At 44.5% G+C, this 25,303-nt stretch overlaps 7 non-coding genes across 7 annotated transcripts; all 7 read left to right on the top strand.

Annotated features, from left to right (window-relative positions):
• The first annotated feature begins 26 nt into the window (after nucleotides 1-26).
• Nucleotides 27-99, top strand: trnak-uuu (transfer RNA lysine (anticodon UUU)). Its single transcript has one exon. It is a non-coding gene; the product is annotated as a tRNA-Lys (tRNA).
• Nucleotides 100-7,504: 7,405 nt separating this feature from the next.
• Nucleotides 7,505-7,576, top strand: trnap-cgg (transfer RNA proline (anticodon CGG)). The gene has a single exon. It is a non-coding gene; the product is annotated as a tRNA-Pro (tRNA).
• A 1,060-nt stretch (nucleotides 7,577-8,636) lies between these two features.
• On the top strand, nucleotides 8,637-8,708 carry trnap-ugg (transfer RNA proline (anticodon UGG)). Its single transcript has one exon. It is a non-coding gene; the product is annotated as a tRNA-Pro (tRNA).
• A 14,003-nt stretch (nucleotides 8,709-22,711) lies between these two features.
• On the top strand, nucleotides 22,712-22,875 carry LOC142402168 (U1 spliceosomal RNA). Its single transcript, XR_012773304.1, has one exon. It is a non-coding gene; the product is annotated as a U1 spliceosomal RNA (small nuclear RNA).
• A 548-nt stretch (nucleotides 22,876-23,423) lies between these two features.
• Nucleotides 23,424-23,587, top strand: LOC142402161 (U1 spliceosomal RNA). The gene has a single exon (XR_012773303.1). It is a non-coding gene; the product is annotated as a U1 spliceosomal RNA (small nuclear RNA).
• A 548-nt stretch (nucleotides 23,588-24,135) lies between these two features.
• LOC142366102 (U1 spliceosomal RNA) lies at nucleotides 24,136-24,299 on the top strand. The gene has a single exon (XR_012766718.1). It is a non-coding gene; the product is annotated as a U1 spliceosomal RNA (small nuclear RNA).
• A 548-nt stretch (nucleotides 24,300-24,847) lies between these two features.
• LOC142402159 (U1 spliceosomal RNA) lies at nucleotides 24,848-25,011 on the top strand. Its single transcript, XR_012773302.1, has one exon. It is a non-coding gene; the product is annotated as a U1 spliceosomal RNA (small nuclear RNA).
• The last annotated feature ends 292 nt before the right edge of the window (nucleotides 25,012-25,303 follow it).

Genomic DNA, 25,303 nt, shown 5'->3' with positions numbered 1-25,303 from the left:
CTGTCACTCAGACACACTCTCATAGGGTCTGGATAGCTCAGCTGGTAGAGCATCAGACTTTTAATCTGAGGGTCCAGGGTTCAAGTTCCTGTTCAGGTGTAGAAATGTAATCTCCCATTTAACCTGTACTTCCCTCTATGCCTGCACTCTGTTTCAACACTGTCACCTCTGACAGAGCCTGGCTGATGCTTTTCCTTCTATGTAGCTTATTGTTAGCTTTGCTGTTAGCTGCATTATATCCTCATTTGTAAGTTATAGAAATATATAAATAATATATATAATATATAAGTTATCTAAAATATATTGTTGCTCAGTTTTCCTCTGAGCCACAGAGATGGTCAGCTCTCATTGTGTCCAATAACTGCAGCTTCTAAAGTGGATTTCATAGCACTGCTGCATCTCTGACAGTTATCACGTCATTTGGGTGGAAAAACATACATCACAACCCTCTGAATCTGCTTTCAGTCCCACTTGAACAGTCTCTCACAGTTTCAGACACAAAATGTGTCTTTTAGTTTGAATCTCAGCTGATATCTACAACAACTGTAGAGGGACTCATATCATTTCACCAGCTGGTGTGATAAACTCACAGAAACACCTCAGGAGCAGCACCTGGGATCTTTTGGGAGAAAAGGGGATTCTCTCCATGCTGATAGAGCTGGTGATAAATGAGTTTATGGATCCTACATATTACACGGTAAAACAATGATAAAGGTGCTTTCTGAGCCTTGACATCTTTTTCTTTTATTGGAAAAATGTTCCAAATTTTATCCCATGGAGGGAGCCAATGAAGTAAAGATTGATGCATAAAAGCATTAAAAACCTCTCCTGTAAGTTCTCTGTTCAAGTTTTATTTAGGCTCAGCTGTATGTTTCTCTTTATTGAATCTTTAAGCCCTCATAGATCAGTCTGATCCCAACAGAAGTCTCGCAGGTTTACTTGGTTGCTGTAGTTCACTAAAGCAGGACTCTGAGCAGGGCCCTCCGCTAACAGGCTCCTCTCCTTTAGAGCCAGTGACAGGGTTGGCTTTGGGAGGTGACGTTGCTCTGTGCTTTAAAGAGCAGGCTTTAATCCACCAAACTTCAGTTGGATTATGATCTACTTTTCAGAGGATTTGTAAATGACTAAATAAATAACACCACTGACTAAACCTTCAACTGAACCTGAACTGTGAGCAAGAGCCACAGGCGCTTGCACACGCAGCGACTGGCAGGGAGAGAGTTTGGCGTCCGACATGTTTGTTTGTTTTAATCGGTTGTATAAGTCTTAAGAGTCCTGACGTTTGTCTGAAGTCTGTTTAAAGTTGGTCCACGTCATTTCACCCTGAACTGACGATACAAAACAAAAATGGAACTTTTCTATCTGGTTGTAACTTGGATTCTGGTGTCATGCCTGCTGCTTGCCCGAGACACAATGCAGGCCGCCCAAGCAAGAACTGTGTACAGCAGAGACCAGTTGCTTCAACTTCGCTTTGAGGGCGCGCACAACACACCAGATCCGGTTTTAAACTTACCAGACTGTATAAGAAAAGATCACAAGCCCGAACACTCGGCATGGCAGGGAAAAAAGAGGAAGCGGGGCAAACGCGGAAGTGTTCGTTTACGCCGGAGGAAGCGGTGTCTGAAACGGATCCCCCTCCCCACCATGATTTTAGGAAATGTACAATCCCTTAGGAATAAACTCGATGAGCTGCAGGGAAACGTCCAGCTGCAGAAGGATTTTGGGGAATGCTGCGTCTTGGCCTTCACGGAGACCTGGTTGTCTGGGCACGACCAGGACCGAGAACTGTGGATCGACGGTTTTGGATCACCTATCCGGACGGACAGAGATGCTAACATAACGGGGGAGATGCTCGGCGGAGGGGTATGTGTATACCTGAACAGGCGCTACTGTACTTCTGTGACTGTCAGAGAAAACATCTGTTTACCCGACATTGAGCTCCTGTCCGTGTCAATGCGTCCATTCTATCTGCCACGCGAATTTCCGCAAATCTTTCTAACAGTCGTGTACATTCACCCGAAGGCAAATGCCACCATTGCCTGCAATGTTATTTCGGATGTCATGCATAAATTACAATCACTCTCACCCGACGCTCCGAACTTTATCCTAGGTGACTTCAATCATGTGACGTTAAAACATTCCGTGAGAGATTTTTATCAGTATGTCACCTGTCCAACCAGGCGGGGAAAGACACTGGATCTCTGTTATGGTACAGTGAAGGACGCCTACAAATCGATTCCACTGCCCCCGCTGGGCTCTGCAGACCATAACTGTGTTCAACTCATTCCCAAGTACAGATCTGTCTTGAGAAGGGAACAAGTGCAAATTAAGGAAGTAAAGGAATGGACTGAGGATTCAGTTATGTGCCTTCAGGAATGTTATGACTGCACAGACTGGGACACTTTTACAGACTCCTGTAATGATTTGGATGAACTCACTGATGTGATGTGTTCATATGTGGCTTTTTGTAGGGATATGATTATCCCATGTAAACAGATCAAGATTTACCCAAACAACAAGCCATGGGTAAATGGAACTATTAAAAGCTGTTTACAGAGAAAAAGGCAGGCTCACAAGCAGGGTACTGCTACTGATCTACATGTAGCCACCAGAGAACTGAAAACTGAGATATCTAAAGCCAAACAAAGATATAAGTCCAAACTCGAACAAAGAATGGCTGAGAATAACCTTGGCTCTGCCTGGTCCTGTATGAAAACTATAGCTGGTATCCAGAACCAGCGTAAAAGTAACCATATATCCCTTGAAGGTTTTCCATCTGATAATGAGCTTGCAAATGCCTTGAATTGTTTTTATAACCGTTTTGATAAGTTTGATTTCAGCCAGGAAATTGGAAAACTCCAGTGCAAACTCAAAGATGGTCAGCACACCAGCATCACATGTAGAGATGTTGAAAATGTCTTCTTCAAGACAAAGGCTAATAAAAGTTATGGACCAGACAATATCTATGGGCATGTAATTAAGACATGTGCAAAAGAGTTGAGCTCAATATTCCAGCTCATTTTTAATAAATCTCTGCAGACACAACATGTACCCAAGGTATGGAAACACGCTGTTGTGGTCCCTGTCCCGAAATGTGGCAGGCCAAGTACTTTGAACTATTTTAGACCCATTGCCCTAACCTCAATTGTAATGAAAAATTTTGAGAAATTGATAAGGTCACACATCTTAAGGCACACTGAAAATGCATTGGACCCCATGCAGTTTGCTTACAGGCCGAACAGAGGAGTGGAAGATGCTACCATCACCCTACTCCATCAGCTTCTTAAACATCTTGAAGGAAGTGGGTCACATGCACAAGTTTTATTTATTGACTTTTCATCAGCTTTTAACACCATCCAACCACACATTTTAATAAACCGTCTTCTTACACAATTTTCTTTAAGTTTTAATCTTGTTGGTTGAATTTTAGACTTTTTAATTAATAGGACACAGGAAGTCAGGGTGAATGGAGTCATGTCCAGTCAACTTTGCTCCTCCACAGGCTCGCCACAAGGGTGCGCACTCTCACCCCTCCTGTTCATCCTGTATACAAACATGTGTCAGAGTACTTTTGCTAATAGGACCATAATTAAATATGCAGATGACTCTGTCATTGTAAGCTTGCTACAGAAGAACGAACGAGGTCATGGACCAATAGTAGAAGATTTTGTACAGTGGTGTGAGGAATCATATCTTCAACTGAACATAGCAAAAACAAAGGATATGCACATTGATTTTGGAAACAATCCTAGGCATGAGGCCACCACTATGAAAGGTCAAATAGTGGAACAAGTTAAATCCTATAAATGCTTAGGGACAATCATCGACGCCAAACTAAATCTCCAGGAGAATTGTGAGGCTATATGCAAAAAAGGACAACAGCGGTTACACTGTTTGAGGAAGCTTTACCAGTTTAATGTTGACAAGAACATGATGATTTTGTTTTATCACTCTTTTATTGAATCAATTATATCTTTTTCTTTAGCATCATGGTTTGGCAATATTCCCCTTACACACAAGAACCGCCTATACCAAATTGTCAAGTGGTCAAGCAAACTAATTGGGGAGACACAGCTGCACCCTTCTTCCCTATACACAAGACAACTACAGCGGATAGCAATGGGTATCCTGGATGATAGCCGACACCCCTTGAATAATGAATTCCAGTACCTCCCCTCTGGACGGAGGCTAGGAGTTCCTGGTTGCAGAACCAACAGATTCAAAAACAGTTTTGTCCCAGCTGCAGTTATTCTGCTAAATAAGATGTAAGACAAATTTCCTGTGGATTATTATGTTTCCAATGCACTTGCAGGTTATGTATTTACTTGTAGCAATGCTTTTGCACTTAAATTGCATTTTAACTGCCATAGTTCTTCAATAACTGCATGAAGCCTTATGGTCATCCCACTGCAGTTCTGCTTCTTGCGTACATATATGTTGTATGTTATATGTCAGCACTGTCCTTGTATTATTTATTCTTGTGTAGCCTATATGTGTTTTTTAGATTCCATGTTTATATGTGTCATGTGTCTTGTAGCTTGTATGTAAGGACACCCATCTCTCTCTTAAACTGCAAAACCAGTTTACCTACGGGTACCAATAAAGTAAACTGAACTGAACTGAACTAAACAGAAGTTTGACTGGCTTGGATACGGTCAGGATCACACTCATTGGACTCATAGAAGATCTGATTTACTTCCTTTACTTCTTCATTTGCTGTTCTCAGTGACACAGAAGACGGGATGGTGAATGAAGAACTGCAGCTAACATTCTTCACAGAGCTGGTGTGGACGGGAGAAGATGATATTTACTGTTGAGGTGAATGGAGACGGTTCTGTGTTCGATGTCACGTGAACATTCCTTTCAACACCCCGACTGATTCATTATGGAACTGCTGCCTGTGCAGAAATCAGAGCAAAGGGTTCAGTGGAACAGTTTTTCTGCACAGAAAGGTTCCTGACTGAGTTCAATAACAAGTAAAGGTCAAAAATCATGAATGTAAGGTGATGTGTTTCTGTATTTTATAGGTCAAAGTCCAGAGAGAAGAGCTGTAGGACAGCACATCTGAGTGTCTGGAAGAATAGCTCAGACTGTTTGGTGAATGTTTTCAACCTCAGAGGTTCTGGGATCAAAACTTATGACTCAGTGAAGTTTCAGCTCTAAACACTAAAAATACAAATTGAAAAACACTCCAGAGACATCTCCAAGTGTGAAGGTGGCTTGGTGAGTTTCACAGAGACCATAACTTGCCAGTGGTGCAACAGCTGGTTCAAATCCTGCCCGTTATCTTCAGGATAACTTTACATTCAATGGAGCAAACTCTCCATCCTTCCATTTGCTTTACCTGGTTTCGGGGGGACTGGAGCCTATCTGCCACAGAAACTCATCAACATTTCAATCCAACAAGTCTGAAACTAAATGAAAAACTGCAGCCCCAGATCAACGTCAGCATGATATAGTCTATGTCAAATGCAGAAACAGTCCCTGTTTCCCTTTTTGGAACTTCTCCTTTCTCAGGACAAAGTTAAATGTATGAGGACCAAAGCCAACAATGGCCTGGGACATCTCAGCAGATCCAGGATCAGCAGCTTGTCCTCTGTGGAGGAAACTTCTGTTAACAAAGCTCAGTGAGACCGCATCAACGTTTCAGTTTAATTTGACTTCCTGAAGGAGAGAAACAGCGCTGGCTGCAGCTCTGAAGAAGTCTCAACTTTATGACTGCTTATACATTCAAAGATGGGGTGTTACACAAAAGTGGACGACCTGCACAGGACAGATAAGTTTTTCAGTCGCTAACTTGACCTCTAAAGACTTTGCTTCCTGCTTCTGAAGAGTGCAGACGTGTCTCTGCTTCCTCCTGCTGCTTATTGCTTTATTTGCTTTTAAATCATTTTACTTCTTTCCACAAGTCTTGGATATAATTTTATTCTTTTTCTTTTAATGTCAGACAATATTTTCACGGACCGGCCTTTCAGGTGTGGCGGATAAATACTACAAATTAAATGAAACAATCACAGACTCTGTGGTATTTAGTAAATATAATAATAAACTTGAATCCACTGTGTACTTGGATTTAACTTTATTAGCAGCGTCCTCCTGACATCCTCTCTGCCTCCTAACGCTCTCTGGTCGCTATGGTAACGCTGAAACATGTCTTCAAAATGCAGCTTTCTTTTTCTTAGCCTCTTCTTCCGTCTCCTCAGTGGGAAGAAGCTTTCCAAACACGCCTGTTTTTGACTCATTTTGCTCGGTTCGTGGGTTTAATATCAGCGCTGATGTGACTGAGACGAGAGAGCGAGTCAAGAACAGACGGATGGAATGGAGAGAATTCGGTCATTTTTCCAAATAATGTGGCTCTTTGTGGTAACACAGTAAAAAATGCGGCTCTTAGTCTCTGACCGGTTGGCCACCCCTGCTTTAGGTGTTCTTGTGGGAGGTGTGAGCCAATGCCAGTAGTAGATGAGTCGGTGTGCTGCCGCGAACAGTCTAAAGTGTGCGGAGAGGAGAGAGGAGGAGGGAGCAGACGTTCCGGAGCATACGTCATTTTTATGTTGGAACGTTGGCGGGACACTGGCCTGTGGATTTCAGTGGCGTGCGTTCAAATTTAGAAAATAACAGAGAACCGGGCATATTTATCACAAAAATGTATTTCAACTCGAAAATAATAGTTATTTCAGACTAAACAAAAAAAAGTCGTCTCCAGGTGTCATGAGGTCTTTAATGTTGGCCTCTTGGGAATTTGATATAGTGGCTGAGATGCGGATAATTCTGTCCCACACTGCTGGCATGGCTCGGCTGGCACAGTCCCAATCGGTTGGCGACCTGCCCCTGGAATGCTCCGGTTGGAACCCCAGTGTGCACATCACCTGTGAGCACAGGCAGCGCATGGCTCCTCGCTGTGTTGCGCTCCAACGCCGGCCGCAGCTCTGCGCACAGTTCCAGGAGGATTTCCCTCAAAATGGCTAATGAGTCAGTCGCCATCATATGCCAGCTAATCCTCTCTGTTGTAGTGAACACACGCTCTCTTCGAATTGCACCATTTGCAAAGTCTTCTAATTTAAGCAGCCATTGTTTTTAATGGTATGCATTGCACCACTTTGCGCTGTTTTTATATCCGCTCGTGTAAATGGAGACACATGGGTGTGTTAATTGTTTATCAGTATTAATTGTTCATCCATCTCAAATGTGCACATCACTGTCTGAGGACTAATTGTTTTCACATTTATTTATTATAACAGTTTCCCAACATCACCTTAGGTGTCGCCAAAGAATCAACAGCTGTAGAAACGTGCGTACGCCAGCCCTGAAGCTGCCGTGAGGCACCGCACATTTCCACGGTCTTTTCGTTCTTGATCTGATCGTTGACGTGAAAACGTACGCCACTATTTTGTGCGTACGCACGCTTTGTACATGAGGCCCCTGATGTCTATGTATGCACGCCACTGATTCCATGGCTACGTCAGCTGTCCGTGCACTCTCACGAAGCGCAAAATGTCCACCTTCTGGCTAGTTGGTCTAGGGGTATGATTCTCGCTTCGGGTGCGAGAGGTCCCGGGTTCAAATCCCGGACGAGCCCTCCTACTCTAAGAAAAGCTTACGGAAAGCTTGATGGTTAACTTTGGGTACCTTCCTTGATCTCACCCAAATTGTTAATTAAGAGTGCTGATAACAATTGCAAAAATGTCCTGTCTTACTATATTGTTTGGAGCTGTAGCAGCTGGCTCTCCCTTCACTCAACATGAGTGAAGTTATTGAGGACATAGACTGAACATCCCCAACATTGAAGCCACTGACAGTTAAGTGAACAACTCTTCTTTTTTTTACAATGCAATTTTTAGCTAGACAAACTGTTATCCCGGCTTTTACTTGGGGTTTACGTTGACCCTCCACAAGTTTACACTCACAGCTGGGATTTGTAGTGTTACAGATTCATTTACACATACTTTTGGCAACTAATCTCCACTTTAGAATAAGAGAACTTTGAAATAAAAAAAATAAACAAGATGGAAGCAACACTGACATTGAGTGAGCTGAACTGAAAGTTGTAGGATGTTTCTATTCGATGATCGAACGTACCTTCCGAGGGTATCGTTTTGACTATAACATTGAATGCATTTGGAATCAAAGCCCCAAATATGGAAATACAGCTCAAACCTCCACCACTCATTCCGAAGTTGCTTCAAGTCCTTCTTAAATGAATTTCTTATCTGGAATTTGAAAGACAGATCCACTCATAAGTACCTGTATCATGTAAGCACACCCTCTGCAGTATTATCTAAAGCAGTTTTGGTATTTGTTCTATAAATCCAGATTGAAACACTTCAAGTCAATGGTAGAGAAATGGAGATATAGACCTGTTCTGTCTTAAAGTTGGGCTTCTTGATAAAATGTGATGTGAATTGGTGGAACCTGGCGGTGAGTATTGACTCATTGGTCTCAGGAGTTTTTGTGGGCTGTTCAGTGTATGTGCCTAATAACTTCACTCATGTTGAGTGAAGGGAGAGCCAACTCCAAACAATATAGGCTCATTGCTCTGGAAAAGTCAAAGAAGAAAGAAAGCAATCACAAATTCCCAGGATTCCATGGCTACGTCAGCTGTCCGAACTCTCTCACGAAACGCAAAAAGACCAACTTTTGGCTCGTTGGTCTAGGGGTATGATTCTCGCTTTGGGTGCAAGAGGTCCTGGGTTCAAATCCCGGACGAGCCCTCCTACTTTAAGAAACCTATACGGAAAGCTTGATGGTTAACTTTGGGTACCTTCTTTGATCTTAAATGTGTCTCTCTTTGCTCACCCAAATTGTTCATTAAAGCTGCCGTCTGCAACTTTTTTTTAGTCATATTCTGATTCTGGAAGTAGAATATTAAATAGGCTGTTTAGGAAAAATCCCGAATTCTGTAGCTCCCTCTGAAGCCTGTAATCGTGCTTGCAAAAATCGAGCGCTCCCGGCTGTTTTTAACCAATCACGTTAGGTTTATTATTTATCTATTATCTGAGCAGAACAGTCACCAACCACGTCTTCCATGCTGAGCGTGAGTCTGCCCCCAGCTTGTGTGTGCACACATTGGTGTGAACTCACGTGCACAACCTCGTCCACAGAGGGCGAGGGACCTGAAAGTTGTATCAGTTCAAATTTTCCGACTTTAGACTCGGAATTTTGAAAACCTGCCGACGGCAGCTTTAAGAGTGCTGATAACAATTGCAAAAATGTCCTGTCTTACTATATTGTTTGGAGCTGTAGCAGCTGGCTCTCCCTTCACTCAACATGAGTGAAGTTATTGAGGACATAGACTGAACATCCCCAACATTAAAGGAGTCTTGGCCCAGTGGTGAAGTGGTGGTTGATTGACGCTGTGACGCTTTGCTTTGCAGTAAGACGTGTTGCATCACTTCCTGTTACCTTGCTTGTGTACTGTGGAATTTCTTTCTCCTCTTGGACTACTGATAATCACTTTATTTCTACCTATAACTTACACAATTTTGCATAGTTAACTCTATAGTTAACTCTATAGCTTACCGTTCTGTTCTAACACACTCCTACAGATCTTTAATCTTTATTCTCACTTTTTAGCGGTGTGTCTGGTTCTCTAGCGTAGCATGGCTACCAGTTCTCTCCCTCCATCTCCTGCTTTCACCTGCTCCGTGTGTCAGATGTTTAGTTACTCCTCGGCCTCCTTTAGCGATAATGCTACATGTAACAAATGTAGTCTTTTTGTAGTTTTGGAGGCGAGGTTATCTTAATTGGAAGCTCGGCTCTGCACTGTTGAAAATCAACCGATAGCGAGCCAGGTCCCTTTAGCCAGTGTGGAGCCACCTAGCGTAGCTAGCTCCATTAGCCTCCCCCTAGCAGAACCTGAGCAGCCGGGATTACACGGTGGCTGGGTGACTGTCAGGAAGAGGCATAGCTCTAAAGTCAAGCCCGTTGTTCACCATCGACCTGTCCATGCTTCAAATAGATTTTCCCCACTCAGTGACACACCCACTGAGGACAAAACCCTGGTAACTGGCAGCTCTATAGTCAGAAACGTGGCATTAGAGGCACCAGCGGCCATAGTCAAATGCATTCCAGGGGCCAGAGCGGGCGACGTAGAATCCTATTTAAAACTGCTGGCTAAGGATAAACGTAAATACGGTGAAACTGTTATTCACGTCGGCGTTAATGACACCCGGTTACGCCAATCGGAGGTCACTAAAATTAATGTTGCATCGGTGTGTAATTTTGCCAAAACAATGTGGGACTCCGTAGTTTTCTCTGGACCCCTGCCAAATCTGACCAGTGATGACATGTTTAGCCGCATGTCCTCCTTCAACCGCTGGTTGTCTTGATGGTGTCCAGCAAACAACGTGGGCTACATAGATAATTGGCAATCTTTCTGGAGAAAACCTGGAGAGACGGCATCCATCCCACTTTGGAAGGAGCAGCTCTCATTTCTAGAAATATGGACGTGGTGTCCCTGCAGAAAGTTTCGGCCTCCCTTACATGGTGTGTCTTTACGGGCCATTCTGCCTGTTCGGGATCTTTCTGGAAGTCATCTGCATCCATCGTGATAATGTTGGAATGGAACAAAGCCAGTGTTGCTGAGTTGTGTTCATCAACCAACTTATTGGTGGGGAAAATGTGCAGAAGCTCAGTGGGACAAAGAGCTGGTTCAGTGATGGCCTGTGACAACAAATCTCTGTCAGCCTGAGACAGCTCATCTGCCTTTGGTTTCACCCCAATCCTGTTCAGCACGTCTGCAAAGGCAACATCATCCTTCTGTCTCATGATCTCAGTCAGAGTGATCATCTGAAAATGTTCCTGCCACAGGTCAGTATCTGCTGGATCGTGTACACACAGAGGTTTAGACTGGCGCACAGGCGGCAGCTGATAGAAATCTCCAACAGCTAAAACTGACATTCCACCAAACGCTCTCTGATTGCCTTTGATCTGTTTCAGTCCTGCGTCCACATAAGCAAAAAGAGGCTTTGAAACCATGGAGATCTCATCAATAATGATGATTTGAGCATTAAAAGGTTCAGATCTGAGTTCATCCAGTTGGTTAGCGAGTCCTTGGATTGGTGCTTTCAGACTGCGTGGAAGCTTCAGCAGAGAGTGCAGTGTTGTGCCACAGATGCTGAAAGCTGCAGCTCCAGTGAAAGAAGAGAGTAAAACAGTTGGCTTTGATATGTCAAACTCCTGTAGCTGCAGTTTGCTCAGTATCTTAGATGCCTCTGAGTAAATGCATTTCATCAGGTGGGACTTTCCTGTTCCTGCACCACCGTTGACATAAAAGAAAAACTGCTCTGGATTTAGGCCACACACAAGTTTAATGCAGCAGTCTCTGATAGCATGGAACACACAGGCCTGCTTCTGCTTCAGGTTCTGATACATCTGCCGCAGCACAGCTGGATCCACAGCTGGGGGTTCTCTGATGGCTCTCATTTCTGTCACAGCAGCAGACTGAGGACAATAGTCGGGCACATGTTCCTGCTCATCGTCTGGCTCTCTTTGCTGCAGCTCATCATCACAACTTCAGATTCAGGAGCCAGATTCCATCATTCATCCATCACATGCTCTCTGCTCTCCTCAAACTCTACAAGTGCATTCTCAATCTCCTCAGTGTGTTTCTCATATTAGTCTCTGTGTGTTTGTATAATGTTTTTCACGCTCTCAGGACGGTTTGAGCCTGGGAGCTGCACCCAGCCAGAGTTGTACAAAGACTCGTAGGTTGGAAGATGGGCACTTGGTATTTCATACTCGGATCGGTGAGGAAGGTACAGTCTCAGTAATCTGGCATAAAACTGCTCGGGGTGCTTCTCCTTGGAACATTGGTAATATCTGATGACAGAGGGCTTATCATTTTTCCGCCTTTGGACAAATCCCAGCTCATTCAGAAGTGGTGAAACACCATCACGCTTTGAGTGGTCTGCACTGACAAACCTGCAGCCAGCAGCAAAATCAGCCGAGCACATCTCCTCATACTCTGGGGTCTCGGGTCTGGCTTTGTATTTGTCACTCAAACTCGTCATCCAGACATTACAAGACTCTGACGGGGTGTCCTCCAAGAATGACATGGGGCGACTCATTTTCACTGGACTGTCATCAGTAGGAATGAACACAACACTGCGTGAGCACTTCTTCATCTTTATTCCACATGCACGAGTCACACACTCCTGAGCACTGATCTCTCTCTTTCTGGAGTAAGCCTGCATGACAGCTCTCATCTCATCACACTCATTAACTCTGTCCATGTTGGAATTCTCCATGACAGTTTGCAGGTACTCTGACAGACCACTTTCCTTCTTTGGGATGTATTTAGTCAGATACTGTACACACGAGTAAGCAGCTGCCCTGCAGTGAACATCATGTGCTGATTGGCTGCTTTATCTGTCAATCACTGACACTGCCCACAGGAACAGGACAGTATATTCAGCAATAAGGTAATACTTTCTGCTGACATGGCAGACTCGCTTTAACTGGAAACACTTGCGATATTTATATTACATTTACATTATATTACAACAACAGATATTTATGTATAAATATAAATGTATGTTTATCCGTCAAGTTAAGCAGTTATAGAAGTTTGTTGAAATTTTGTTAATAGAACAAAAAAAAATTGTGTCTTACAATGAAATCAAGTGACAGGTTTAGGATTATTACAACTTCCATCTTTCAAAGTGTTTTTCACCTGAAATCCTGTCAGTTTTAGCCCTGTTATATGTGTAACCTGGACGTCTTGTAGCTGTTGTACTGTTATTTAAGAGTCGTAACCTTTAATTTTATCACAATAACATGGTGTGTTAGACTTAAATGTTATAAAATGTAATCTCAGCAAGAGACATTATTAAAACTTTAATCAGAGTTCCCCAAAATGACTAATACGGTGCATGATTCTATCATAAGTTCAATGGATACAGTCAAATTTGCATGAGATATATACTGACCGAGGGATCGGACCTGTCCTGCATAATGTTAATCTCCCCCTTTTGTGTAAATGGCAGAGCAGAGCCTTCCGTTATCAGGCCCCTCTCTGTGGAACCAGCTGCCAGTTTGGCTTCAGGAAGCAGACACCCTCTCTACTTTTAAGATCAGGCTTAAAACTTTCCTTTCTGATGAAGCTTATAGTTAGGGATGGCTCAGCTGAGCCTGAAACATCCCATAGTTCTGCTGCTATAGGCCCAGCCTGCTGGGGGAGTTCCCATGATGCACCTCTCCTCTCCATGTACATGTGACATCATTGTTGTCATTAACTTGTTCCTCTCTCAGCAGGTGTCCCTGGCCTGGTGTTACGCTGCTTGTTGTCCCCTCTTTTCTGTCCTCTCAGCCCCAGCTGCTCCAGGCAGATGGCCGCCCTTCCTGGTTCTGGTTCTGATGGAGCTTTCTTCCTGTTAAAACTCAGTTTTTTGTTCCCACACTTCTGTGCATGCTCGGGATTGAACAGAAGTTACGGTGCATTTTGTAGGATTCCTTAGCTAAGCTACTTCTTTTAATTGTGTCTGTGTTAATAAAACTGAACTGAAATGACAAATAAATGAACATGTACATCTGTACTGTTATATGTTACGTTAAAACAGAGTACTGAAATATATCTTTATTGAATAGATGAATAAATCTGAAGTCTGATTGTGTCCAGGGTTTCTTCAGGGTGTTCTCCCTCTGTCACCATCTCACATCTGAAATTCCTGTCAGTATATTTCAGAACTGAGCCTTGGTTGGGAGAGTTTTTATCTTCACTTCATCTTCACAGACTATATTACCACAGCAATACAACTGAGCCAAATGCTGGATTTAAATTCATTTTTATTATATTTTCAAAGAAACGTCATTAATAAAAATAGAACATAAAACAATATTAACTATGTGTAAACTATATACATATATATGAAATTTATTCTGCCAGAGGGCAGGGTCTTTCCACTGCCTCAATGTTAATGATTTTTTTCCCAATATATTTTATATTTAGAAAGACTTTACCCTTTTCCAGGGCTCCCACAAGTCCTGGGAAATATAAAAGACTTCGGTGCTGGACATGATGAGCTCCAGCACCCCCCTTGTGCTGCTCTCCATCACGCCCATCACCTCCACTCCAGCTGCCTCATCAGTCACAATCAGCACCTGCCAAAACAAACAGCACCTATGTCCCATAATACCTTGCAGCTAGATATTAAACCCCTTTCTTACTCCTTGTTTATTTCTTTAATCTCTTTCTCAATTGTGTCAGATCATTTGCCATTTTATGTCTGTATAATATACACTAGATTGCCAAAAGTATTCACTCACTCATCCAGATAATTAAATTCAGGTGTTCCCATCACTTCCATGGCCACAGGTGTAGAAATTCAAGCCCCTCGGCATGCAGACTGTTTCTACAAGCATCTGTGAAAGAATGGCTCGCTCTCAGGAGCTCAGTGGATTCCAGCGTGGTGCCATGATAGGATGCCACCTGTGCAACAAGTCCAGTGGAGACATTTCCTCGCTCCTAAATATCCCACAGTCAGCTGTCAGTGGTGTTAGAACAAAGTGGAAGCGACTGGGAACGCCAGCAGCTCAGCCACCAAGTGGTCGGCCACGTAAAATGACAGAGCGGGTTTGGAGGTCTGTAGCAATGGACTCTGCAGAAGGTTGGCGACCTTTCTGCAGAGTCAATTGCTGCAGACCTCCAAACTTCATGTGGCCTTTTACATGTTTAAACCAGAGAAAACAACTCCTTGTATGTGCCTACCGACTTGGCAAATAAAGCTCATTCTGATTCTGATTAGAATGTGTTTTTAGATTAGATGAATTAGAATGCTTTTTACTTCTACATTGCTGTAGGGTGTTGTGTGCAGGAAGTCCCCCCCTGCATCCATGTTGGACTTTAAAGGGGAACTCCGGGGCATTTGAAGCGCGTTTCCATTGCTAGAGGTTGTCAAATACTGATAGTAGGACACAGAGAGGTGCAAATCTGCGCTCCCTGTGTGGAGATCGCGCTGTTCGGACACCCTGTCATGCGAGGCTAATACGTGGTGGCTAAGGGGCAAGAGCTAACCCTTCCACGTAAAACAACAACTTGCACACTGCAGAAACGTCACACCACTTTATAAACCATCCGACAATAAAGTCACAAGCCTTACCATCAAAACCATATGCATGGTTCTCACATTACTGGCATGGGGACGTTACAAAACAACTTTATAAACAGCATGTCACTTACCTCTTGTTGGTAGGCTCGCGCATGTGAAAGCCCAAAAGAGTCGATGGACGATAATCTCATAAACAAAACAATTATCTTCTCTAGAAAAACTGCGCTCAAGTATTTAAAACATTACAACAATATTACTGGGCATGTATTGTTGTAATGTTTTAAATACTTGTACAAATGTAGAGCAAATGTAGAGGAATCGGTCACACCTTCGAAGAGTGTACTCATGACAGAAAGTGCAATCTCTGTGGAGAATCAAACCACCTCTTCAGAGATTGCCCAAAATCCTTTGCCAACAAATTGAAATCCAAAAAAAACGCGGGAAGGAAATGGAGGGCAGACCGAGGCAGTTAACGAGCTACTTGAAACAGCTGGGCTGGAAAATTCAAACTTCCCGCCAAAATCCCTGAATGATGGACAGCAGTCAGGTGAGGCCGAGGAGGGGGAGGGGCCTGCTACACCCCCACCAATCGAGAGTTCTGGAGAGGAGGAGGAGGAGGTGGTGCAGGCAGAAGGCGGAGCTAGTTCAGAATGTGAAGAAGTCCAATCACACGATGATAGCGAGGATGCCTCCCTCCCCGATGCCCAGCAAACAAAGAGGCTTGCATCAGAATTGTCCTCTGATTCTCCTATAGTCTCAGAGAAGAGGGGAAGAGCTGGGACTACCTCAGACAGTTCATCTGTGGAGGAGCCCAGAGTCTTCCCCTCCAATTCACCAAATGAGGTCTCTTTTTTAAATGTAGTTCTGCAATCAACCCCTAGAGACTCAAAGTTTAACAAAACCTTGCAACAGAGGCCAACCCCCAGAGTCCGACCGGGGAATAGAGCTCAACACCCTCGCCTCTCACCTGTAGAAGTGAAGGAAGAGCTCCGTTCACAAGAAATTACATAACTGCTTTTAAGACATTTTAAATGTTTTAACCCTCTTTTAGTCTTTTAAGATGTCATACCTGTTGTTTTAACCATACTCATGACACTCACTCTCTCAACTATTAATGTGAGAAGTGTAAAGTCGAAAGTTAGAGCCCAGAGTGTTTTATCCTTTCTTAGTTCTTTTAAGTCAGATGTTCTTTTAATACAGGAATGCGGCCTACCGTTTTTAAAGCACTACAGACAGTGGGAGGAGATGTGGCCACAGACATCATTGTGGAGTGGATCCAACCAAAACAAAAATGATGGAGTGGCCATTTTAATCAAAAACCCTCAGGTTCTGGTGAAGGGTAGCACTGTGGTGAGAGACGGACGGGCACTTTTAGCACATTTGACTTTTATGGGACAAGATTTTAACCTCTTAAATATTTATGGCTTTAACGAAAAAAATGACCGGTATGACCTTTTAGAAGACCTGCAGTCCCACATGCTAGGTAGGGCACCACTAGTTTTAGGGGGTGATTTTAACTGTATTTTAAGCAGGAGTGACAGAAAAAGAGCAGGGGAATTTTTTAAAGTTGACAAAACATCGGTTTTATTACAGGGCATATGCAAGGATTTTAAACTTCAGGACTGTTTTAAAACCATGCATCCCAGAGAGGAGGGCTTCACCTGGTTCAGTGGTGATGGCACCAGAGCCTCTCGTATAGATTACCTTTTTACACGGGACTGCCCACCAACCGATGCTAGATTGACCCCCGTTTTCTTTTCTGATCACCTGATGCTTTCCTGCACCCTATCACTCTCTTCGGGTGTGACTTCCAGAAGTGGTCTGTGGAAACTAAACTGCTCCCTTTTAAAAGAAGATGAAATAGTTAGTCAGTACCGGGAGCAGTACCACGAGTGGCAGACCCTTCAAGACTTTTACGATACACGTGCACACTGGTGGGAAATGGTGAAGGAAAAGACCCAGACTTTCTTTAGACAGGCAGGTAGGAGAAAAAAGAATAGGGAAAACAGACGCATGATGGGACTGCAGAAGCGACTACAGCGCTATTTTAAATTAAACCAACAAGGGATGGATTTTAATGATGAAATTAAACAAGTGAAAACAGAGATGTCGGTTTTAGCAGATATTAAAAGTAAGGGTGTCATTTTAAGAAGCAGGGAACGAGAAATAGAGGAAGGAGAGAAGTGCACAAGGTATTTTTTTAAGAAAATTGTAAATAAAGGGGGGGCCATTTTAAAGCTAACAAAAGAAAACGGGTGCACAGTTGATACAATGGAAGAAATTAAACAAGCTGTTGAACAATTTTATCGTGAACTGTACGAACAAAAACCTGTTGAAATGGACACCATGACAGAAGTTTTAAATTTCATAGAAAAAACAGTAAAAGACAGTGTGCTTTTAACCCAAGATTTTACAATTTCAGAGTTAAATAAATGTTTTACAAATTTTAAGAAAGGGAAGTCCCCAGGACAAGATGGACTTCCCGTAGAATTTTATTTGACCTTTTGGGATATTTTAGCACCTGACTTGTTTACTGTTTTTATGGAATTTGAGCAACTTGAGCGACTTCCTGACAGTTTTAGAGCAGGGATAGTGACTCTTCTTCACAAAAAAAAAGACAAGACTGACTTGAAGAATTGGAGACCGATTACACTTTTAAACTTTGACTGTAAACTTTTTAGTAAACTTTTAGCCTCACGTATGTCCTTGTTTTTAGAAGACCTGATTCACCCGGATCAAGCCTGTGCCATCCCGGGGAGGAAGATAACCGACAGCCTCGTACTGATCCGAGACACCATCTGTTATGCGAGAGACAGAAACATTCAGCTAGCAGTCCTAAATTTAGACTTTGAGAAAGCCTTTGATCGGGTCTCGCACCAGTACCTTTTCCAGGTACTGCCAAAAATGGGGTTCCCAGAAAGGTTTATAGCTTGGGTGGGTCTGCTGTACCCGGGCATTACAAGCAAATTCCTTGTTAACAGGCATCTGACAAAAGCAGTAAACATCCACTGCGGTGTCCGTCAGGGTTGTCCGTTATCTGCCCTCCTCTACATCATCTGTGTGGAACCACTGGCACAGAGCTTGAGAAGGGACCACCGAATCAATGGGGTGAGAGTCCCGGGGAGCGGGGGACTATCGACAAAGTGTGTTTTATATATGGACGATGTGAACATTTTATGTACAGACCTAATATCCATCAATAGGACTCTGGACTTGACTGACTGGTTTGGACGGGCCTCTGGGGCAAAACCAGTGTTCGAACTACGGGGGGACTCGGGGGATCCGAGACCCCCTGAAACTGACACGAGACCCCCCCGAAAACATGATTTGGGAAATGTTGGGGGGTCTCTAAAATATTGGCAAAATGTGATTTCCCCTGATGAGTTATGATTGCAGACACGATGCGTGTGTGGAGGTGTGGAGCCTGTGTGCGTAATTGGAGTCAAGCGCAAGCAAGCAAGCAACACCCCCCCCCCCGCCAGAGAAAAAGTGACCTCCGAAAATCTCGGAATAGTTTGAACACTGGGCAAAACTAAACAGAAACAAGACCTGAGCCCAATTTTATGGGCCATGGACAGCGACCGAGACAACAGGACTCCCCGTGACTATAACCCAGACCAATCAGAAAATACTGGGGATTATGTTTGACAGGGAAGGAGGAGGGACATCAAACTGGCCAGACGTGGTAGGGAAAGTCAAGCAAAGACTAGGATACTGGGGACTTAGAGGACTGACCATTGAAGGAAAGGTTTTAATCATCAAAGCCGTGATTTTACCTTTGCTTTTACTAATGACACGACCTGGCTCAAAAGCCGTATCAAAAAGGAGGAAGCACACGGTTTGTAAGTTATAAGGAAATCAAATTTATTTAAACAATTCGAACTTAAGCTACGAATTCAACAAAAGTAAAACAATGGGATGTGGCAATCAGTCATCAGTAGTGTAGTGGTGTTATGGAGCATAAATGTGCGGCAAAGGTGTTGTATGGTGCTAAACGTAACAAAAGGATAAAGCAAACAATCCCAAAACACAATGCTGTTCTCACAAACCCAGCCAGGAACCAAAAGGGAATAATTAACAAAATAAGGCGGCTTAAATCCACTCCCACAGACGGCCAGTTGTACGAGCTGCCGCAATCACTGCTGCACACTCCAATCAGCTTCCTGGTCTGAGGGAGGAGACAAAGGCTGTGTTCGAAACCGCCTACTTCTCCTACTATTCCTACTAGTCATACTTTTTTAAGTTCCCGGATGTACACTAGATACATACTAGATTCGCCGAAATGTTGAGTATTCATCATGAGGTTACTTGTCACACTCAAACTACCCAAGATGCAACGTAACGTGACGTCGCCCATCGCCATTTGAACGGTCAAATTCCGTTAACGGGACGAGAGCAGTCAAAACGGCATAACCGGAAGTGCGTTGCTCACTGCGGCTAGCTTTTGTAGCGCCGAATTCGTGGGAACAAAATTGTAAATAGCCGGTATTTTGTCAGATTTTCAACACCTTGGGGGTCTAAATGACTACTTTCTCGCCTGAAAATGTTTCAAATGTTGCTAAAGTTATATATTTACAGAGTTTATAGCTTAAGCGAAATCAGCTTTTCAGGCCGGCTGATTTCGGCTCGGGCAGGAGTGAAGTGCACTGTGTGTAAACGCTCTGCATACTGTCAGATCGATGAGTATGCCGTTTTCAAGTATGTAGTAGGCGGTTTCGAACACAGCCAAAGAAAGAGGGAGGAGAGAGACATGCCCAGCACAAGCCCCAGGGGCTGTGACACCCCCTAAAAAGAGGTTCAATATAGGGAACCGAAATATGTTTAAAACCTAGTAGGTACAACACACAACCAGCACTATTAAATGCTCAATGAAAAGTTATCAAAAAAAACAAATCAGAAAAAAAACACTTGCCCCATTAGCAGTTTAAAGTCCAACCACTGCCATCTGCCCCCAGCACACCAAACTCTTGCTCCTCAGCAACAGAGATTTGCCTAGGATTTCTGTGAGCATTTAAGAGGAGAAAGACAGGAGGCAGGAACAGACACCGCAAGCGGAACTGGAAGGGGACATCAACCGATCAAAGTTGTCCTAACACACCAGGTCCCTCGCCAACCCATACTTCTAATGGGCCCGAGAGAGGGCATCCGCCACCACATTCTCTGATCCTTTTATGAATCGGATGTCCAACCCATAAGACTGCAACATCAGAGACCATCGTATCAGTCTCTGGTTTGGACACTGCAAGGAGTTCAAAAAGGTTAGTGGATTGTGATCCGTGTAGACCACCACGGGTGTAGTGCCTGAAACTACATACACGTCAAAATGTTTCAAAGCCCATATCAAAGCTAGTGCCTCCTTTTCGATGGTTGAATAATTTAGTTGGTAGGAGTTAAACTTTTTGGGAAAAAAAACTCACTGGCTTATCAACACCCAGATCATCAGCTTGCAATAGAACAGCACCTGCACCCACGTGACTCGCATCTACCTGCAGTGAAAAAGGGCGGTCAAACCGTGGTGCCTCAAGAACAGGAGCTGTACATAACAAGGCTTTAATGTTCTCAAAAGCCTGTTGACATTCAGGGGTCCATATATACACTGCCTTTGCCTTCAAAAGGTTAGTGAGTGGCGATGCAACAGTGGAAAAATTGCGACAAAAACACCTGTAGTAACCCACTAATCCAAGAAACCGCAACAGTTCCTTTTTCGTGGTTGGTATTTTCAACCGGGCTCACTTTAGCAGCCACAGGACGGACGCACCCCTGACCCACAACTCGTCCAAGATAAGTCACTGTCGCCTTGGCAAACTCAAATTTTGAGAGGTTCACGGTGAGACAGGCCTCAGCCAAGCGACCGAACAGCGCCCTGATGCGCTCGACATGCTGACGCCAAGAGTCAGAAAACACCACCACGTCATCCAAATAGACAGCGCAACCCTCCAGGTCCCCCAGAACACGAGTCATAAGGCGTTGAAATGTCGGTGGCGCATTTCTCAAGCCAAAAGGCATAACCTTGTAAGAAAACAAACTGTTCGGTGTCACAAATGCAGAAATTTCATGGGCCCGCTGAGTTAAAGGGACCTGCCAGTACCCTTTCAATAGATCAAACTTACTTACAAACTTAGCATGACCAACCTCATCTACACAATCTTCCATACGAGGAAGTGAGAATGAGTCAGGTCTGGTGACACCATTAACTTTCCTGAAGTCAGTGCAAAACCTTGGTGTGCCGTCTGCTTTGGGTACCATGATGCAAGGCGATGCCCAGCTTGAGGAGGATGGCTCAGCTATTCCATTCTCCAACATATACTTAATTTCGGCATCCAGATACCTGCGTTTTTCAGCATTGACACGAAAAAAACGTTGACGAATAGGCTGAACATCTCCCACCTCAATATCGTGTTCAATAAGGAGGGTCTGAGTAGGCGTATCACCAAACAAACATGGAAAAGACCTAATCAACTCTGCCAACTCTGCCCTTTCTAACTCTGGCAGATGTTGCAACAATGCCTCAAGGTTACAGAGAGCCTCAGAGTTTTTCAGCCGCCCATGTGTTAATGCTTGATCAACAGCTGGTAACCCATCCGCCTCCACCTCACTCACCAACAAAGGTGTAGTGACCGCTGATGCTCTAGTTGCTAAACATGCTGGATGAGAATTCGCCGCGATAACCTGTGCACCATACCCAGGTGATTTTGACGCACGCTCATAATATGGTTTTAACAGGTTCACATGACACAATTGGGTGGTTTTCCTGCGCTCTGGAGTCGAAATCAAATAATTTAAATCAGAAAGCTTCCTTAAAACTGTGTGTGAGCCATTAAATTTGGCTTGAAATGGCGAGCCTATGATGGGCAACAGCGCCAGTACTCGATCACCAGGACTGAAAACCCACCGTTCCGTACGTCTATCATAGAGCTTTTTCATTTTTCCCTGCACATGCTCCATTTTCTCCCTGGCCAGTTCGCCAGCTGCATAAAGTCTACGCCGAAAACCATTCACATAGTCTAACAGGTTCCGGGGAGGGTCCTCCCCCATCCACTGGTCCCTCAAAATGGCTAACGGACCTCGTACAGTATGGCAGAACACCAAGTCATTTGGGCTAAACCCTGTACTCTCTTGAACTACTTCCCTAGCCGCAAGCATTAACCAGGGCAAACCCTCCTCCCAGTCACCTTCCATTTGAATGCAATAAGAACGTAGCAACGACTTCAACGTTTGATGGAAACGTTCTAATGCTCCCTGACTTTGTGCATGATGAGCAGATGCTTTGTTATGCTTGATGTTAAGCTGCTTCAACACTTGAGAGAAAAGGTGTGAGGAGAAATTCGAACCCTGGTCACTTTGAATGATTATTGGAATGCCAAATATAGAGATGAATTGTGACACAACTCTCACCACCGACCTAGCAGTGATGGTACGCAACGGGTATGCTGCTGGATAGCGAGTGGCTTGGCACATTACAGTGAGAAGATAGATAGTACCGGATTTCGAGCGAGGGAGGGGGCCCAAACAGTCCACGATTAAGTGCTCAAAAGGTTGATTGACTGCTGGAATTGGTAATAGAGGAGCAGGTTTTAGAGTCTGATTGGGCTTACTTGTTAGTTGGCATGTGTCCGGCCGAGTGAGTCACCTGGAAAAGAGGTGTCAGCCTCTGACAGTTCCAACTCATACTTACCTGGCAGGGGAGATACCATGATCAAGAAGGTGGTTCACCCAGGACGAGGCTCAGCCATTGCACACCGGCTGTACTGACCCTTGCGAATTCCCCAAATGTGGGAATCTCGACTGCATAATTTCTGGTAGTGGGGGACTGCGTTCGCGCTCTCCCCTGATTTGACTGTATAACGTAAATATCCCTGGGCAACTCTACCTTGGTTTTTGTCCTGGCGTTGCTGCTTTAACAACACCTTTCCATCTTTAAAACTCATGTTTTGCAAGGTTTGCTGAATGCTGCGGCAGGTCTGCACAGCTGATATGCAGCTGCGCAGTTGTCAGGTGAGGTCATACAGTGCAGTCACCCCAGGCAGGTGGGCGTTGCCTTAGTGATGGCAACAACGAGATGAGAATACGGCAGCATTTCTGCACTGGAGATATTAAGCCGTGAGGTTTTGCCTCAACTAAGAATTTTCCCAGTGTGGGTGGGTGTGGCTCTAGAGACGGGGAGAGTGGAAAAACTGAATCAATTTGTGCTCCAAATTCCTTGGTTGTTGAAACAAGAACTGATCAGAAAGATGAAGAAAAGCCGGACTGTTTTAATCTGCAAGCTTTTCAGATTCAGGTTAGCTGCTGGCATGGCACTGCAGACAGTTGAATTTGCTGCACCGTCCGGCCGAGTGAGGCACCTGGAAAAGAGGTGTCAGCCTCTGACAGTTCCAACTCATACTTACCTGGCAGGGGAGATACCATGATCAAGAAGGTGGTTCACCCAGGACGAGGCTCAGCCATTGCACACCGGCTGTACTGACCCTTGCGAATTCCCCAAATGTGGGAATCTCGACTGCATAATTTCTGGTAGTGGGGGACTGCGTTCGCGCTCTCCCCTGATTTGACTGTATAACGTGAATATCCCTGGGCAACTCTACCTTGGTTTTTGTCCTGGCGGTTCTGCTTTAACGACACCTTTCCATCTTTAAAACCCATGTTTTGCAAGGTTTGCTGAATGCTGCGGCAGGTCTGCACAGCTGATATGCAGCTGCGCAGTTGTCAGGTGAGGTCATACGGTGCAGTCACCCCAGGCAGGTGGGCGTTGCCTTAGTGATGGCAACAACGAGATGAGAATACGGCAGCATTTCTGCACTGGAGATATTAAGCCGTGAGGGTTTGCCTCAACTAAGAATTTTCCCAGTGTGGGTGGGTGTGGCTCTAGAGACGGGGAGAGTGGAAAAACTAAATCAATTTGTGCTCCAAATTCCTTGGTTGTTGAAACAAGAACTGATCAGAAAGATGAAGAAAAGCCGGACTGTTTTAGTCTGCAAGCTTTTCAGATTCAGGTTAGCTGCTGGCATGGCACTGCAGACAGTTGAATTTGCTGCACCGTCCGGCCGAGTGAGGCACCTGGAAAAGAGGTGTCAGCCTCTGACAGTTCCAACTCATACTTACCTGGCAGGGGAGATACCATGATCAAGAAGGTGGTTCACCCTGGACGAGGCTCAGCCATTGCACACTGGCTGTACTGACCCTTGCGAATTCCCTAAATGTGGGAATCTCGACTGCATAATTTCTGGTAGTGGGGGACTGCGTTCGCGCTCTCCCCTGATTTGACTGTATAACGTGAATATCCCTGGGGAACTCTACCTTGGTTTTTGTCCTGGCGGTTCTGCTTTAACGACACCTTTCCATCTTTAAAACCCATGTTTTGCAAGGTTTGCTGAATGCTGCGGCAGGTCTGCACAGCTGATATGCAGCTGCGCAGTTGTCAGGTGAGGTCATACGGTGCAGTCACCCCAGGCAGGTGGGCGTTGCCTTAGTGATGGCAACAACGAGATGAGAATACGGCAGCATTTCTGCACTGGAGATATTAAGCCGTGAGGGTTTGCCTCAACTAAGAATTTTCCCAGTGTGGGTGGGTGTGGCTCTAGAGACGGGGAGAGTGGAAAAACTAAATCAATTTGTGCTCCAAATTCCTTGGTTGTTGAAACAAGAACTGATCAGAAAGATGAAGAAAAGCCGGACTGTTTTAGTCTGCAAGCTTTTCAGATTCAGGTTAGCTGCTGGCATGGCACTGCAGACAGTTGAATTTGCTGCACCGTCCGGCCGAGTGAGGCACCTGGAAAAGAGGTGTCAGCCTCTGACAGTTCCAACTCATACTTACCTGGCAGGGGAGATACCATGATCAAGAAGGTGGTTCACCCAGGACGAGGCTCAGCCATTGCACACCGGCTGTACTGACCCTTGCGAATTCCCCAAATGTGGGAATCTCGACTGCATAATTTCTGGTAGTGGGGGACTGCGTTCGCGCTCTCCCCTGATTTGACTGTATAACGTAAATATCCCTGGGTAACTCTACCTTGGCTTTTGTTCTGGCGTTGCTGCTTTAATGACACCTTTCCATCTTTAAAACCCATGTTTTGCAAGGTTTGCTGAATGCTGCGGCAGGTCTGCACAGCTGATATGCAGCTGCGCAGTTGTCAGGTGAGGTCATACAGTGCAGTCACCCCAGGCAGGTGGGCGTTGCCTTAGTGATGGCAACAACGAGATGAGAATACGGCAGCATTTCTGCACTGGAGATATTAAGCCGTGAGGGTTTGGCTCAACTAAGA

Source organism: Odontesthes bonariensis, chromosome 2, assembly GCF_027942865.1.
Source record: "Odontesthes bonariensis isolate fOdoBon6 chromosome 2, fOdoBon6.hap1, whole genome shotgun sequence".
In the NCBI taxonomy this organism is placed as follows: Eukaryota; Metazoa; Chordata; class Actinopteri; order Atheriniformes; family Atherinopsidae; genus Odontesthes; species Odontesthes bonariensis.
The sequence above is the reverse complement of the archived record's forward strand: the minus strand, read 5'-3'. Positions and strand labels throughout refer to the sequence as shown.